At 48.0% G+C, this 15776-nt stretch overlaps 1 protein-coding gene across 1 annotated transcript in view; it reads right to left on the bottom strand.

Annotated features, from left to right (window-relative positions):
- KPNB1 (karyopherin subunit beta 1) overlaps positions 1 to 15776 on the bottom strand; it is a 2271876-nt gene that overhangs the window by 2031823 nt on the left and 224277 nt on the right. The gene's annotated exons all lie outside the window — the stretch shown is intronic.

The following is a 15776-nucleotide window of genomic DNA, read 5'->3' as shown; positions in this document are numbered from 1 at the left end:
AGGCTTCGGTTGTAGTCTGGGAAAGGGCAGAGGACCCAGCGGTCTCGGGTACAGAGGACACCGCCAAAGAAGTGTAGTCGGTAGTCAGGGACTGCAAAGGCGTCTCACTGAGAACCGGACCACGTGTAGCCTGTTTTGGCGTGGTGTCAGCAGGGACCGCAGACCTCGCGTGTCTGTCCTTTTCCTTGCGTTTTTTGGTCAAAACAGTAGTCTGAGCGTCAGATAACATTTTATAATCAAAAGCTTTACCAAAGTAGTGCTGGGCGAACTCCGCCCGACGCGTAAGTGCGTTTATTGAAGGTAGCACAAAAGCGACAGCCCGAGACGTCGTGGTCTGGGCACAAAAGGTATGCAGCGGGAATGGAAATCCTTATGCGGTATTTGCTTCCCACAAGAAATACAATTAACTTTTTCTGACATCGGTCTGAGGCAAGAAAAAAGATTCCCCAACGGGGTACTTAGCTTTAATGAAGCCTTCGGATTCCAAAATATTCGTAATTCAGGAGCTGGCCGACCGGCACTTGCGAACTGCTTCTGCTTCGGGCACCGCGCGGCAAGAAAGACTGAAGAACATGGCGTCGGCTGTGTCTTGTACACTCTGGCCTCACCGACGTCAAAAGAGAAAGACAACCGACGCCAGACCAAGACTTTGGAATTCGGCCGACCGAGGGACCGTCTGACTGCAGAGAACCCATCTGTGATTACTGCAGCTGTATGCACGATGAACATCCGGTAGTCGGCCTTAGCATGGTATCAGTAGGTGGTGCGGACCTCGTTTGTCGGTCCTTATCTTTGCGTTTTTTGCTCAAAACTGGAATCTGAGTATCAGACATAATTAAAATTTTTTGCCAAAAGTGAAGGGCGAACTCCGCCAGACGCTTAGTGTGTTTGTTGAATCTAGGACAAAAACGGCAGGCTGAGACTTCGTGGTCTGGGCCTAAGCAAGGTATACAGTAAGAGTGGAAATCCTTATGCGGTAATTGCTTCCCACATGAAATGCAATTAACTTTGACATCGGTCTGAGGCAAGAAAAGTTTCCCCAACGGGGTACTTAGCTTTCAAGACGACTTCGGCTGAAATACTTTCGTAAATCTCAGGAGCTGGCCGACCGGCACTTGCCAACTGCTTCGGGCACTGCACGGCAAGAAAGACTGAAGAAAAAGGCGTCTGCTGCCTTTTATACCCCTGCCGCACTGTCAGGGAGGAAGAGACTACAACTGACGCCAGACCTAGGACTTTAGAATTCGGCCGACCGAGAACCCGCCTTTGGAAGCCACCTTAGGCATGAATGTAGGATTAGTCCTTAAAGACACCCTGTCTTGATGAAAAATAATATAAGGTTCCACAGCCATAAGAGCTTGCAACTCTGAAACTCTCCAGGCAGAGGTCAGAGCTAACAGGATGGCTGTTTTCCAAGATAAAAACTTGTCAGAAGAGGCAGCAGGCTCAAAAGGAGTTAAGGTGAGCTTTTCCAAAACATAGTTGAGATCCCAGGCAGGAATGGGAGGAGATCTAGGAGGTCTTAAGTTATTAGCTCCTCTGAGAAACTGTCTCATGAGCTGGTGGGAAAAGATTGGAGGGTCTGTATTATAATGAGTGGAAATAGAGGCATGTATCTTAATGGAAGAGAAAGAGAGACCCTTATGTAAGAGATCTGTCAGGTAAAGTAAAATCAAAGGAATGTTAGGAAGTAGAGGATCAGAATCCTGAGCCTGCATCCAGGAACAAAATCTTTTCCATTTTCCTGCATAAGATTTTCTAGTGCTAGGACGTCTGGCTTCTAAAATTACATCCATAACCTGCTTGGGTAGGAGAGAATGAATCAAAGACCCTGGATTAACCAGGCTGCGAGTTCTGACATAGGAGTGTAGAACCTGACCCTGATGTTGGGACAGAAGGTTCGGAGTCTGTGGTAAAACCCAAGGGGGCTCCAGACATAGGTTTTTCAGAGTTGGGTACCAAAACTGTAGAGGCCAATTTGGGGCCAGCAAGATAATCTTGAGCTTGTCCTGTTTGATCTTTAATACCCGTGGAAAAAGAGAAGAGGCGGAAAGGCATATCCCAAGAGGTTTCTCTGAATGATAGTGCATCCACTTTCCAAGCTTGTTCGTGGAAAGTCCCGGTGCAAAAATTCTGTAGTTGATTCAGATGGGATGCAAAGAGGTCTATGTGAGGACATCCCCAGACTGCTGTTATCATCCTGAATATTCTGGTGTCCAGCATCCACTTGTGTGGATCCGAAAGGTTTCTGCTCAGACTGTCTGCCAGGAAGTTTTGCTTCCCTGGTAGAAGCAGAGCTTGAAGGTCCAGATTGCAAGCTAGAGCTGTGTTCCACAGATCCATGGCTAGTCTGCAAAGGGGGTAGGAATGAGATCCCCCTTGCTTGTTTATGTACCACATAACTGTGGCGTCTGTCTGTATCCGTAGTTGTCCTGGTTGTAGAAGATTCCTGAAGGCCAACAGAGCTTTCTGAACAGCTAACATTACCTTTAAATTGATACGCAGGTGCTTCTGATCCTTTGTCCAAAGGCCCTGCAGACAGTTGCCCTGAAAATGGGCTCCCCATGCATAATCTGAGGCGTCCGTGGTTAGTATCCGAGTGGCAGGAGGCAGACAGAAGGGCTTTCCTTTGTTTAGAGTACATGCCTTGGACCACCAAAGGAATTCCTTTTGAAGACAAGGCAGGACGGAGATCAGTATGTCTAAACTGTGGCAATGCTGAGACCATACACTTTTTAGGTACTACTGTATTTTCCTCATACGTAGTCTTGCATATGGTACGAGAAGGATGCAGGAGGCCATATAAAGTACAGTTTTGTACCTACCATAAATGTAGATGTCCGAGAGGTATGCATCTGCAGTCCTAACATATGGGTTGTCCTGCCTCAGGCAGCCCTTCGGTCGGCCGGATTCCAAAGTCTGGGTCTGGCCTCTGCTGATGTCGCACTTCACCCGACGTCATAGCTGCTGTGTATTGGGTATAAAGGCATCAGACGCCATTTTCCTCTGTTTCTTGCCCCAGATGCCAGGTGCCCTCTAGGAAGGCTAAATTTGGATAAATGCAAATGATTCCAAACAGTAGACAGCAAACAATATAAGAATGTATATACAAAAACACCATAATAGATTCCCCCAGCTAGTTACAAGATGGGCAAATACCCTAGGAGTACCACAGAGGGGAAGGAGGGCGGGTAATCCTGAATGCAGATGCATACCTCGCGGACATCTACATTTATGGTAGGTACAAAACTGTACCATGTCCTTCAAGGATGCATCTGCAGTCCTAACATATGGGTAGAATACCATAGCCAAACTGGGGGAGGAGGCACTAAGATAATGATGGTGTAGTTAAGATCCCTTGCAAAACAGCAGTTGCAAAACCTGCTCGGGATCTGGAGTATAAAGGAAGATTATAATGCTTGGCAAATGTATGCACGGAGCTCCAAGTAGCAGCTTCTAAAATGTCTTTGGTAGCCACTCCTCGTAGGAAAGCTGTAGTAGTGGCTGTAGCCCTTGTGGAGTGAGGTCTGATGTTTTCTGGAGTTGTCTTTCCATGAAAAGAGTAACTAAATCTAATGCAATTTCCTATCCATTTTGAGATTGTCTGTTTTGAAATTGCTTTTCCTTGCATTCCTGTTGCATATGCTACCAGAAGCTGGTCAGTTTTTCTGTTGGTCTTAGTTTTGTCCAGATAGTAACGTAATTGTCTGTGCACATCCAAGGTATGCAGTAGTCTTTTCCCCCCGTTCTGTGGGTTGGGGAAGAATGTTGGTAGGTGGATTGCTTGGTTCAATGATACTCTGGAGACCACTTTTGGCATAAAAGTAGGGTTAGTTCTCAAGGACACTATCCTGATGGAAGATAAGGGCTGTACTGCCATTAATGCCTGTAATTCAGAAACCCTTCTTGCTGAAGTGATTGCAAGCAGGAAAGCAGTTTTCCAAGATAAGAACTGTAATTCTGCTGTAGCTGCTGGCTCAAAAGGGGGAAGTGTTAACTTTTCTAGCACAAAGTTAAGGTCCCATGTAGGCAAAGGTGGCTTCCTTGGAGGCTTTACATTTTTAATTCCTCTCAGAAACTGCCTGAGTAGAGGATGAGAGAAGACTGGAGGATCCATGTTGTATTCTGCTGAAATTCCTGATGCATGAATCTTAATGGAGGAGTAAGACAGGCCCTTGTGGAAAAGTTCTGCTAAGTATTCCAGGATGTTAGCTATGTTTGCTAATGATACATTTTCTCCTTTTGCTGCACTCCAAATGAGGTATCTTTTCCATTTGGCTGAATAAGTCTTCCTTGTGGAGGGTCTGCGAGCCTCCAGGATTATGTCTTTAACCCTATGAGATAAATCTGGGTTATTTTGCTTTATGTAATATTCCAAGCAGCTAGCTGTAGAGTTTTCAAGTTTGGATGTAGGATCCTGTAGTTGTTCTGTTAGAAGTAAAGGACATAGAGGTAGAGGCCATGCGTGTGTCCGAGACATACTCCTCAGTAGCGGGTACCAATGCTGCCTCGGCCAGTCTGGAGCTATCAGGATTATCCTTGGGTGATCTTTGATCTTCAGTAGGACTTTGTGCATCAAAGGAAGAGGTGGGAAAGCATATGCTGTCAGGTTTTCCCAAATGAAGGATAGGGAGTCCACCTTCCAAGCAAGTGGGTAGTATTGTCCTTGTGCAGAATTTCCTCAATTGGTGGTTGTGTGGGGATGCGAACAGGTCTATTTCTGGTAGTCCCCATTTCTTTGTAATGGTTTTGAAGATGTCTGGATGCAGCATCCATTCGTGGGCATCCATGGTAGTTCTGCTTAAGGTGTCTGCTAGTGAATTCTCTTCCTGGCACAAACTTGACCTGGAGTTGAATGTTGAGGTTCAGGGCCACATTCCACAGGTCCATTGCCATCCGGCATAGAGGATATGAGTGTACCTCTCCCTGTTTGTTGATATACCACATGACTGTGGTGTTGTCAGTCCTCATCAGCAAGTGACCATGTTGAAGAAAAGGTCTGAATGTCTGGATTGCCTGTTTCACTGCCAGCATCTCCTTTTGATTTATGTGTAGATTCAGCTGGTCTTGTGTCCATAGGCCTTGTATACACTTGTCCACCATGTGTGCCCCCCAGCCTAGGTCTGAGGCGTCCGTGGTGATGGTCTGGTTTGGGTGAGGTTTGTGGAAAGGCAGTCCCCTGTTTAACTGACAGGCCTGAGCCCACCACAGGAATTCTTGCTTCAGGCATGGAATTATTGGAATCTGGGCTTCTAGACTGTGCTTGTGTTGAGACCATACATTCCTTAGGTACCATTGCAACTTTCTCATATGCAGCTTGGCATGCGGAATCAATATTATGCAGGATGCCATATAACCCAGGGCTTGCAGGACTTTCCTTGCTGTAAGCTGGTTCTGTGTTGTTAATGCCATGAAATAGAGTGGTAGTCGCTTTTGTTTTTCTGCTGTGAGAAATGCCATCTGATTTGGTGTCCAGTTCTGCACCCAAGAAGGTTATCCTTTGGGATGGTACCAGCCTTGACTTTTTCATGTTGACTGTGTATCCCAGGGCTTGCAGCAGTTGTATAACCTTTTCCAAATCTTTTAATTTGGCCTTGTTGTCCGCTTGTATTAGGCAGTCGTCCAGGTATGGATAAATCTGTATTCCCTGAAGCCTGCAATGAGCAATTACTGATGCCAGGCATTTCGTGAATACTCTGGGCGCAGTAGATAAGCCAAAGGGCAATGCTGAGAATTGATAATGCTCTGATCCTGCAAGAAATCTGAGGTATCTTCTGCAATCTGGTCGTATAGGGACGTGCAGGTATGCCTCCTTGAGATCTAGAGTCACCAGCCAAGACTCCTTGCCCAGCATGGGAAGAAGTTGCTGTAGGGTCAGCATTTTGAATTTTGGAACAATGAGATATGTGTTCAGTGCGGACAGGTCGAGAATAGGCCTCCATTGATTTTCTTTCCTTGGTACCAGGAAAAGTCTGGAGTAAAATCCTTGCCCTTGTTCCATAGGCGGTACCTTCTCTATAGCTCTCATCCTTAATAGGTGGTTGATTTGTCCTAGAGCGTTTGTTTTTTTGGTTTGGTGGTAGGTTTGGCATTCCTCTCTTTTTTGGTAGAGTGTGGAAGTGAAACCTGTAGCCTTTGTCTATTGTCTGTAAAATCCATTTGTCTCCTGTAATGTAATGCCAGTTTAGGGAAAATAAGGCTAGCTTTCCGCCCAAGGGTGCTTCCAGTTGTTCCCTGGTAGGCGGTATTAGAGCCAAGTCATTGTGTCTGTCCTGTGGAAGTGGTCGTAGCTGAATCTGTGGCAGTACTTCTCTGGTTGTTAGGCTGCCACTGACGTCCCCTGTAGGCACCTCTGGATTGACCTCTGCCTCTTGGGCGCCTATTTCTGCCTCTGTGCTCTGGAGGTGTCTGGAAAGGACCAATTCTTCGAAGGCCAATTTCTACTAAACCTCGGAGGTTGGACGTGTAAGAAATCCTTGACTGTTTGGACAGATTTTGCTTTTTCTTCCACCTTCTTTAGCACTTGCTGTGCAGGGGAGCCAAACAAACTTTTTTTCTCCATAGGAGCATCTAGGAGCTTTGACTTAACGTGGTCTGGTAAGGATTGCTCTTTTAACCAGGCATGCCTTCTAATCACTGTTCCAGTCATAGCTGATCTAAAGGAAGCCTCCAGTGCATCATAGCCACATTTTAGTGAATGATTACTGACCTGCTGAGCGTTATGTACCAAATCCTGAAGGGACTTACGGTCTATAGGTTCAGGAGAGGACAGTTTTTTTTATTTAGCTGGTCTAACAAAAATTCCTGATACTGAATCATGTGGAATTGACAGTTTAAGGCCCTGGCCGAAAAGAGTAGCAGAAGTATAAACTTTTTTACCCCATCTCTCTAGTGCTCTAGATTCTCTTTCAGAGGGAAGGGGGTTTTTGGCAGAGGCAGCTGCTATAGCTTTGGGGCCCTGTGAAATGGTTTCAGGATCTGCAATAGGAGCCTTAAACAAGTGAAAGTGTGTCCGGGACCCTGTAATATCTGTCAGGCTTGGCAGGGGCCGGAGGAAGAGAGTCAGGGGCAGTACAGGCATCATTATATGCATCAACAACTGTTAGTACTGGGGGAATGGCTAAAGGCCTATGCTGTGGTAAATGTAAAAAGGTCCTTAGCCTTTTCCTTGAATCTGAAAAATCCTGGCACTGCCATTGAAAATGCTCTCATAGCATGTAAGGTTTCCCCAAAAGAAAATTCTTCAGGAGGAGAGGCAGAAGGAATGGAGTCTTCTGCATCGGAATCCTCATAAGGAGAATATGGGCCTTCTGGAGGGTCTGTGTTTTCTGAATCCGAGGAATAGTCTGTAGGAACAGGATCCGGGGGGCTCAGTTCTAGGCCTCTTCTCTGGAGGGGGTTGAGAGGCCCTGTCTGGGTGAGGTTGGGATCCCCTGATCAAAGAAATGAGATCCTCAGCCAGGCTGAGCATATGGGAACTAGAGGTAGGCCTGAGAGGGGGGGGTTTTAGCAGGCAAGGCCTTAGAAGATTTAGCTGCTTTAGCCCTAGAAAAAGCCTTGATAGACAGATGCAGGGGGCCTAGCAGCTCCACGTGCAGGAGTAGATATGTCTAAAGGGATAGTATCTGATAAGTCCTGGGTGCCTGCTACAGCAGGGGAAATTTCTGTAGCAGATTCAGCCATGCTCTGTGAGGCCTCTGCTATCGGAGGCATGCTTTCAGCCGAAGGAACAGAGTACTCTGTTTCAGCCGAAACAGAGACACTCGCGGTTGGCTTAACCGTGGTTTGTCGAAACCGCGGACCGCGAGCGTCTGTCCTTTTCCTTACGCTTTTTAGCCAATTGTGAAGTCGGAGTCTCAGACGGCATTTTGTAAGCAAAAGCGGGACCAAAAAACTCCTCTGCAAACTCCGACCGACGTCCAAGTGTCAGTCGGTTGAAGGAAGCACAGGCTAGACAAGCCGATACGTCGTGGTCTGGGCCTAAGCAAGGAAGGCAGTAAGAGTGGAAATCCTTATGAGGTATTTGTTTCCCACAAGTTAAACAATTTACTTTTTCTGACATCGGCTGAGGCAAGAAAGAGTCCCCAACGGGGTACTTTGCTTTTTAGAAGTCTTCGGTAGTAGAAATCTCTGGATCCGACCGACCGGCACTTGCGAACAGCTTCTGCTTCAGGCACCACGCGGCAAGAAAGACTGAGGAAAATGGCATCGGCTGATGCCTTTATACCCAATACACAGCAGCTATGACGTCGGGTGAAGTGCGACATCAGCAGAGGCCAGACCCAGACTTTGGAATCCAGCCGACCGAAGGGCTGCCTGAGGCAGGACAACCCATATGTTAGGACTGCAGATGCATCCTTGAAGGACATCCCAAAGCCTGCAGGAATCTCCTTGCAGATAAGAGTTAAAGTTGCCAAGGTTTTGAAAGTTGAAGCCAGCTGAAACTTTTTCGTATGTCAGAAATGCCATCTGGGTTGTTGCGTTTAAAGAAGCGCCCAGAAAAAATTCTGTTGTGAGGGTGTCAAATTTGACTGTTGAGTGAATCCCAGGAACTTAAGATTCTGAACACACTGTAGATGCTGGAGTAAGACCTCCTTGCTGTCTGCCTGAATAAGACAGTCGTCCAGATAAAGGTAAATTTGAATTCCCTTGAGTCTGCAATAAGCTACTACTGGAGCCAGGCATTTGGTGAAGACCCTGGGTGCAGTAGACAATCCAAAGGGCAGCGCAGAGAATTGAAAGTGCCTCGATCCGGCCTTGAACCAGAGGTATTTTCTGCGTTCCTGCCTGATGGGAATGTGTAAATATGCCTCCTTTAAATCCAAAGTTAACATCCATGCATTTTTGGTCAGCATTGGAAGTAGCTGCTGTAGAGTAAGCATCTTGAATTTTGTTATCTCTAGAAAAGAGACACAGATCCAGAATGGGTCTCCATGAATTTTGCTTCCTGGGGACTTGGAGCCTCGAGTGAAAACCTTGTCCCATCTCTGAAAGTGGAACTAGTTCTATGGCTTTCATAGCTAAGAGCTTCCACCTGGTTTAAGACCTCTGTCCATAGATGTTTTGGAAGATCTGGCCATCCGCTTGGCCTTGGTAGGGTATGAAAATGGAATCTGTAACCTCTTGAAACCACTCAGAACCCACTTGTCTTGGGTTATAGGAGTCTAATTTCGGTGAAAGAGAATGTTTTCCTCTGAGGGGGGCATCCAGGCAAGCAGTTCCTGCAGCCCAACAGAGGGAGTTAGAGTCTGTTTACTATGAGTTTGCGACCTGTCCTCTCCTCCCCTAGGGGTGGAAGCAGTCCACTGTCTTGGTCTATAAGAGGCTTGTGTTTGAGGCCTTCCTCGGAGCGTCTGTATCTACCCCTCTGAGGCCTGTCAGAATTGGGAAAGGACCAATTTTTTGTAGGCCAATTCCTGCTAAATCTGGGTGGCTGTACTTGTAAGAAATCTTTAACTGTTTGCATGGATTTTGCCTTGTTCATCTTTTTAATCACCTCTTCAGCTTTAGATCCAAACAAAACATTATGCTGAACAGGAGCATCCAATAATTTAGCTTTTACCTGATCTGGCAAATTTTGTTCCTTTAACCATGCATGCCTTCTAATTACTGTGCCAGAGGCAGCAGCCCTACAAGAAGCCTCCAAGGCATCAAATCCAGTGTAAACCATGCTTCCCAACTTGTTCAGTGGCATGCATTAAGTCATGCAATTCCTTATCTGCACAGGCGGAAATGGAAGTTAGCTTTTGTTTTAAAACACAGGAGAAATTGCTGGTATTTCAGCATATGAAACTGACAGTTTAAAGCCCTAAGTAGCAGAAGTGTACACTTATTTGCCCCATCTTTCTAAAGATCTGGAATCCTTCAGTGGGAATGGGGTTTTTAGCAGAAGCGGCCTTAACTCCCTTAGGACCCTGAGAAATGGTTTCAGAGTCAGTAGTAGGGTTCTTGTATAAAAACTGGTGGGAATCAGAACCCTAATACCTGTCAGGCTTAACAGGAGCAGGAGGAAGAGAGTCGGGGGTTAAGTTAGCCTCCGAAAAAGCATCATCCACAATATCCAAAATAGGAGGAATAGCCAGGGGTCTATGTTGGGGAAGAAAATCCCTTAGTCTTTTCTTAGATTCTGAATACTCCTGTCCTTCCCAGGGGAAATGTTCCCTCATTTCATGCAAAGTTTCCCCAAAAGAGATTCTCAGGGGGAGAAACTGAAGGAATGGATTCCTCAGCATCAGAATCCTCATAAGGAGGGAAAGAATATTCCTGGTCAGAAGTATTTTGCTCAAAACTGGAGTCAGAGTATCTGAATTAAATTTTTTGCCGAAAAAGTGAAGGGCGAACTCCACCCGACGCTTAAGTGCGTTTGTTGAATCTAGCACAAAAGCAGCAGGCCGAAATGTCGTGGTCTGGGCCTAAGCAAGGTATGCAGTAAGAGTAGAAATCCTTATGCGGTACTTGCTTCCCACATGAAATGCAATTAACTTTGTCTGACATCGGTCTGAGGCAAGAAAAGTTTCCCCAACGGGGTACTTAGCTTTGAAGACTACTTCAGCTGAAATACTTTCATAAATCTCAGGAGCTGGCCGACCAGCACTTGCAAACTGCTTCTGCTTCGGGCACCGCGTGGCAAGAAAGACTGGAGAAAATGGCATCAGCTGCCTCTTATACCCCTGCCGCACTGACGTCAGGGAGGAAGCGACTACAACAGACGCCAGACCTAGACTTTGGAATTCGGCCGACCGAGGACCCGCCTGACGGCAGGGTAACCCATCTGTTATGACTGCAGCTGTATGCATGATGAACATCTGAAGAAACAGAAGACTGATCAGAGGAGTCAAACTTCCTGCCTTGGCCTTTTATCTGGAGGGGGATGTGAACCCCTAATCATAGTAAGTAAATCCTCCGCCATCTTAAGTAACTGTTTGTGACTTGGGAGCCGGATCAGAAGAGGCCTGTGTTGCAGTCTTTGATTTGGAAGGAGTTTTTGCCTTTGTCTTTGCCTTTATTAGAAGCCAAGTAGACCTGAAAACCCCTTCGGAAGCCGGTACCTGCACACCGGCTCCAGACCCATCCGAAGGGGCATTGTCCGAAGGTCCTGCAATAGAAATATTCAAAGGCCTAGTTGGCTCCTCGTGGGAGTCAGTTTCGGCCATCGGTTCTGTAATGGCCGACAGGGGCTGCAAAAGCGCCTCACTGATGACGGCTGAACCTGAAGCTGGCTCTGCTTGTACGATAGTCAGATTTGGACTTCGGAAGCCTGTCTTTATCCTTGCGTCGTTTGTGAACTCCGGTAGCCGGAACCGTATCAGATGACATTTTTAATTAAAACGCCTACCGAAGTAATGAAATGCAAAATCGTACCTTCGTTTAATTGTACGTTGATTGAATCTAGCACAAAACCGACAACTAGCTACGTCGTGGTCAGGGCCTAAGCAAGGAATACAGTAAGAATGAAAATCCTTGAGGTATTTGCTTCCCACATGAAATACAATTAACTTTTTCCGACATCGGACTGGAGCAAGAAAAAAGTTTCCCCAACGGGGTACTTGGCTTTGAGTAGGAGAATAAAGTCTTCGGACTGAAGTTTGTTCAGAAAAGATAGTCGGGAGTCAGCCGACCGGTACTTGCGAACTGCTATCACCGCACGGCAAGAAAGACTGGAGAACATGGAGTCGGCTGTCAGCTTTGTACTCCTGGTGCTCTGACGTCAGGGAGCATGGCTGAACAGCCAACGCCGGATCCAGACTTTGGGATTCTGGCCGACAGAGGACTGCCTGCCGGCAGGGGAGAACCCTACAGTCATGACTGCAACAGTGAAACACTATGAACATCTAGGGTTAAATCCCATGGAGGAACTGCATCTTTAACAGGGGGTCTCAACAGGAAAGTTCCTTTCAGAAATGTCTTGCAAATCTTAGAGGAAGATAGGGGGCCAAACGGTTTCCAACATGGAAGTGGGAAATAGCTGCCAATTGAACTTTAACAGTAGAACTAGCCCCTTGATGAAAAATATGGGATAGAAAGTAGAGGACTGCTGGAATAGGAGCCGTAAAGGGATCCAAATTCCTATGCTCCGCCCAGAGAAACTCCTCCATTTACTCTGGTAGATTCTCCTGGTAGGCTTATGAGCGGCCACCAAGTTGGCCTTAGAGTATGAGATACCGGGAGTCTCAGCCATTAATGGAACTGGATCAACCAAGCAAAGCTTGAGGTTGCCCAGGTTGGGCGTCTTCAATCCCAAGGGATGAGAAATCAGACCCGGAATGGGATCCAAGATCCAGGGAAGATGTACTAGAGGAGACCGTAGGCATGGGAACCAGGTTTGGCGAGGCCCGAATGGGGCTATGAGGATGACTCTGCTCCCCAACAGACGAGCTTTCTGCAAGAATTTTAACAGAAGAGGAGGATAAGCATAAAGACTTGATGGCCAAGCATGAACCAGAGCATCTGGGGTCTTCCCCTGGTGGGGGAATCAGAGCAAAGAACTCGCCGCACTTTGTGTTCGAAGGTGACACGAACAGATTGCAGCAAGGTTGACCCCAGCTGAGGAAGATCTGTTCTGCTACTACTGGGTTCAGAGACCCCTCAAGGAGAAAGGAGAGTTAGACTCAACCTGCTAGAATGTTTGAGCGACCCGGTATGTGCGTTGCTATGATAAAGCAGTTGGTGGATATCTCCCATTCCTACACTCTCATGACCTCTCGGCAAAGTGGGCAAGATCTGGTTCCCCCCGTTTGATGTACCAGACTACAGACATGTTTGAATTGCAATAGCCCCTGGAGGAAAAAGGGAATGGAGAGCCTGCAACGCTAGAAGCACCGCCCTCATCTCCAGGACATTGATATGCACAGATCTGTGCGAGTCCATGTACCTTGGACGGATCTGCCCATGCAATGCCCCCCCACAAGAGGAGATGCATCTGTGGTCACTGACTTGGGGTGAGGACATGGAGAATGGGCGCCCTTCCCAGAGGTCCCTGGAATGGAGCCACCAAAGTAGATTCCCTGCAAACAATGCTGAGGGGAATAAGTGTAGGCAGGGGGTGATGTAAGATGGACCACTGGACCTGTAAGGTCCATTGAAGAATTCTCATCTTCAGATGTGCAATAGGTGACAGATTAATGGCCGCTGCCATGGACCCCAGGGCCCTCAGGACCAATTCCGCTGGAGGGGCTGACTGTAGAAGAGCCAAAATGTGAAGGTTTAGGTTGCAGAGTCTGTCTATTGTCAGAAAGACTGGATTGTATAGTGTATCCTGGCCCCTATGAAATCCAAGATCCGAGTAGGCTAATAGGATTTCTGGTGGTTTATAGTGATCCCTAGATGGTGGGCTAGATGCAAGAAGTCGTCCCTCCTGCCTGAACATAGTAGATCCTTGGTGGGGGCGGTTAGGAGCCAGTCGTCCAGGCAAGGAAAGACCTGTATTCCCTGAAGCCTCAGGTGGGCCCCCACAACTGCCATGACCTTGGTGAGACCGAAGGGTAGGACCCTAAACTGATAACGGCTGGCTCCCAGCCGAAAGTGGAGAAACCTCCTGGATCGCCTTTCCATTAGAATGTGATAGTATGCATCATTGATGTCTATCGAGCACATCCAGTCGTTCTGTAAAAGTGGTATAATGGACTGAGTAGTGACCATCTGGAACTTCTTTGGCAACTGACAGGTTCAGTGTGGAGATGTCGATAATCGGCCACAAGTCCCCAGTCTTTTTTGGCACCAAAAAAACCTGGAGTAAAAGCCTGATCCAGATTGCCCAAAGGGGACATGCTGGATGGCTCTTAGCAGCTCATTTCAAAGGCTGCTGCCTCCCCCTCTGGGTGGGACATCGGGGAGGCTCCCCGACCGGGGAGGAGACATTAGGAATGGAATTGAATAGCCTCTGGATATGATTCGGAGCACCCAGCGATCTGATGTAATGGACTCCCAATGTGCTAGGTGCTCCGAGAAGTGCCCCCCAACTGCCTCCAGAGAGGAGCAGTCAGGCAACCCCTCAGGGTTGCTGCATGGGTCAATCGGACAAGGGTTCTCAACCTGGAATTTTGGCCCCCCCTCTGCCTCTGGGCTGGTCTCCACCCAGTCGTCCTCCACCTGTGAAGGACGAATGATCTGGAGCGAAATGGGATTGTTGAGCTTTCCGGAACCACATCTTGTCCCTGGAGAAGGAACTCAGAGGAGCTGAGAAGCAGATCCCGACGGCAGACGTCTTCCCATCTTTCTCGCTCTGGACAAGCGTAGAGAGGACGGTTTTGCTGAAAAGCATAGAACTGTCAAAAGGGGCATTTGCGATGGACACCTTGAAGGGTTCCACAAAGTCACAGATGGAGCCAGGCACACTGACGTAAGAATGCCTGTTCTGCTGGCTCTAGCCACTCCCTCCGTGGTATGGGAGAGAAGTCGCATAGATGTTAGTAATAAACTTAAGTGGGGCCATTCAAGCAGAGGTGGTCTGTTTTTCCTCTGCCGACAGTCTGGGAGTGATCCAACGTACTCTGATTAGGTCCCGCTGGAGCCGAATTACATGTGCCACACAATTCAGTGACCTTACAAAGGCCACTGAAGCGAACATCCGCTTTCCAAGGTGGTCTATCATCCAAGACTCATTGTATGGAGAATGTACTGAGGAACTCTTAACTCTTAGTGGCAGCCGCCACCACCATGGCATCCACAGAGGTACCCTTGCTCCAAATTGTCCTGTCAGTGGGAGGGCTGAGAATCCTGTCCAGTCGCTTTGGTATTGGCTCAGTGTCCAGCTCCTTCCATGCCCTGGTAGTTATGAGGTCCACCAGGGGATCAGTGGGAGGGGACACCCAAGAGATAGATGGGCCTGCATCAAACGCCTCTAGAAACAGACTCATCCGAGGAAGGTTTTTGGGCAGACCACCCCCCTCTAATGCGCAACATTTCCATAATGTCTCCAAAGGAGACTTCTTCGGGGTGACCTTAGGGAACCTTCCCCTTTCCTCTAAGTCTGTCTTCTGTGAGGGACTCTTGAGTCCAAGTGCCTCCTCTTAAACTTTTGTTTGTGAGGGACCTCCTCGGGGGGCTGTGAAAAGAGGGCTCACCAACAACGTCCTGTTCCTCTACAGGAACCATCTGGGACGTAGGTGCAGGCTGTCCCTGGGGCCGGATCATTGAAGACAGGCCTGTCTGGGAGGGAATGGCTGGTGGATATGTACCAAGAGCCTGGGTCCTCGAAAGGACCCTCTCCACAATGTCTAATGCCAAGGGTGAACTGCTCTCCCTAGGATCCGAAAGCAGTACCCTCTGATCCAGCATGCGGATCGGAGCTAGAGATGACCCGATCCGAAAGAGTAGTGCGCTCTGGCCTCAAAGGAGCTGAAGGCTCACAACCCCTCTGGAGCAGACGCTCAAGTCACAGCCCTGAGAGCTCGGATCCGAAAACAGATCAGACAGACTCTAGAGTACAGTCTGCGCCAAAGTAAGGAACACTGCCAGCGCCAACACCACCCTGGCTCCGAAGCTAGTTGGATCAGACAGCTCCGAACCCCAATAGCGGGTTGGAGAAGCAAAGATGCGAAAAAAGGGGTAGAGCTCCCCTGGAGGGGGGGGGGGCAAGAGCACTCCCAACTGCAGCTGGGCCTGAAGAAATAAACACATCACCCGGTCCATGTCTGCATTGGATAGACTCCTGGTTGACCTGGAGGAGGCCAGCTGGGAAGGCCGCCTAAACGACCTCGAAGGTGACTGGTCTCTGGCTCCAGGAAGAAACATGGAGAACGAAGCAGGGAGGGGGAAGACCCAGAGACCTTAAGGGG

The sequence above is a fragment of the Protopterus annectens genome, chromosome 13.part0, assembly GCF_019279795.1.
Source record: "Protopterus annectens isolate FY-2018-M chromosome 13.part0, PAN1.0, whole genome shotgun sequence".
NCBI classification, from domain to species: domain Eukaryota; kingdom Metazoa; phylum Chordata; order Ceratodontiformes; family Protopteridae; genus Protopterus; species Protopterus annectens.
The sequence above is the reverse complement of the archived record's forward strand: the minus strand, read 5'-3'. Positions and strand labels throughout refer to the sequence as shown.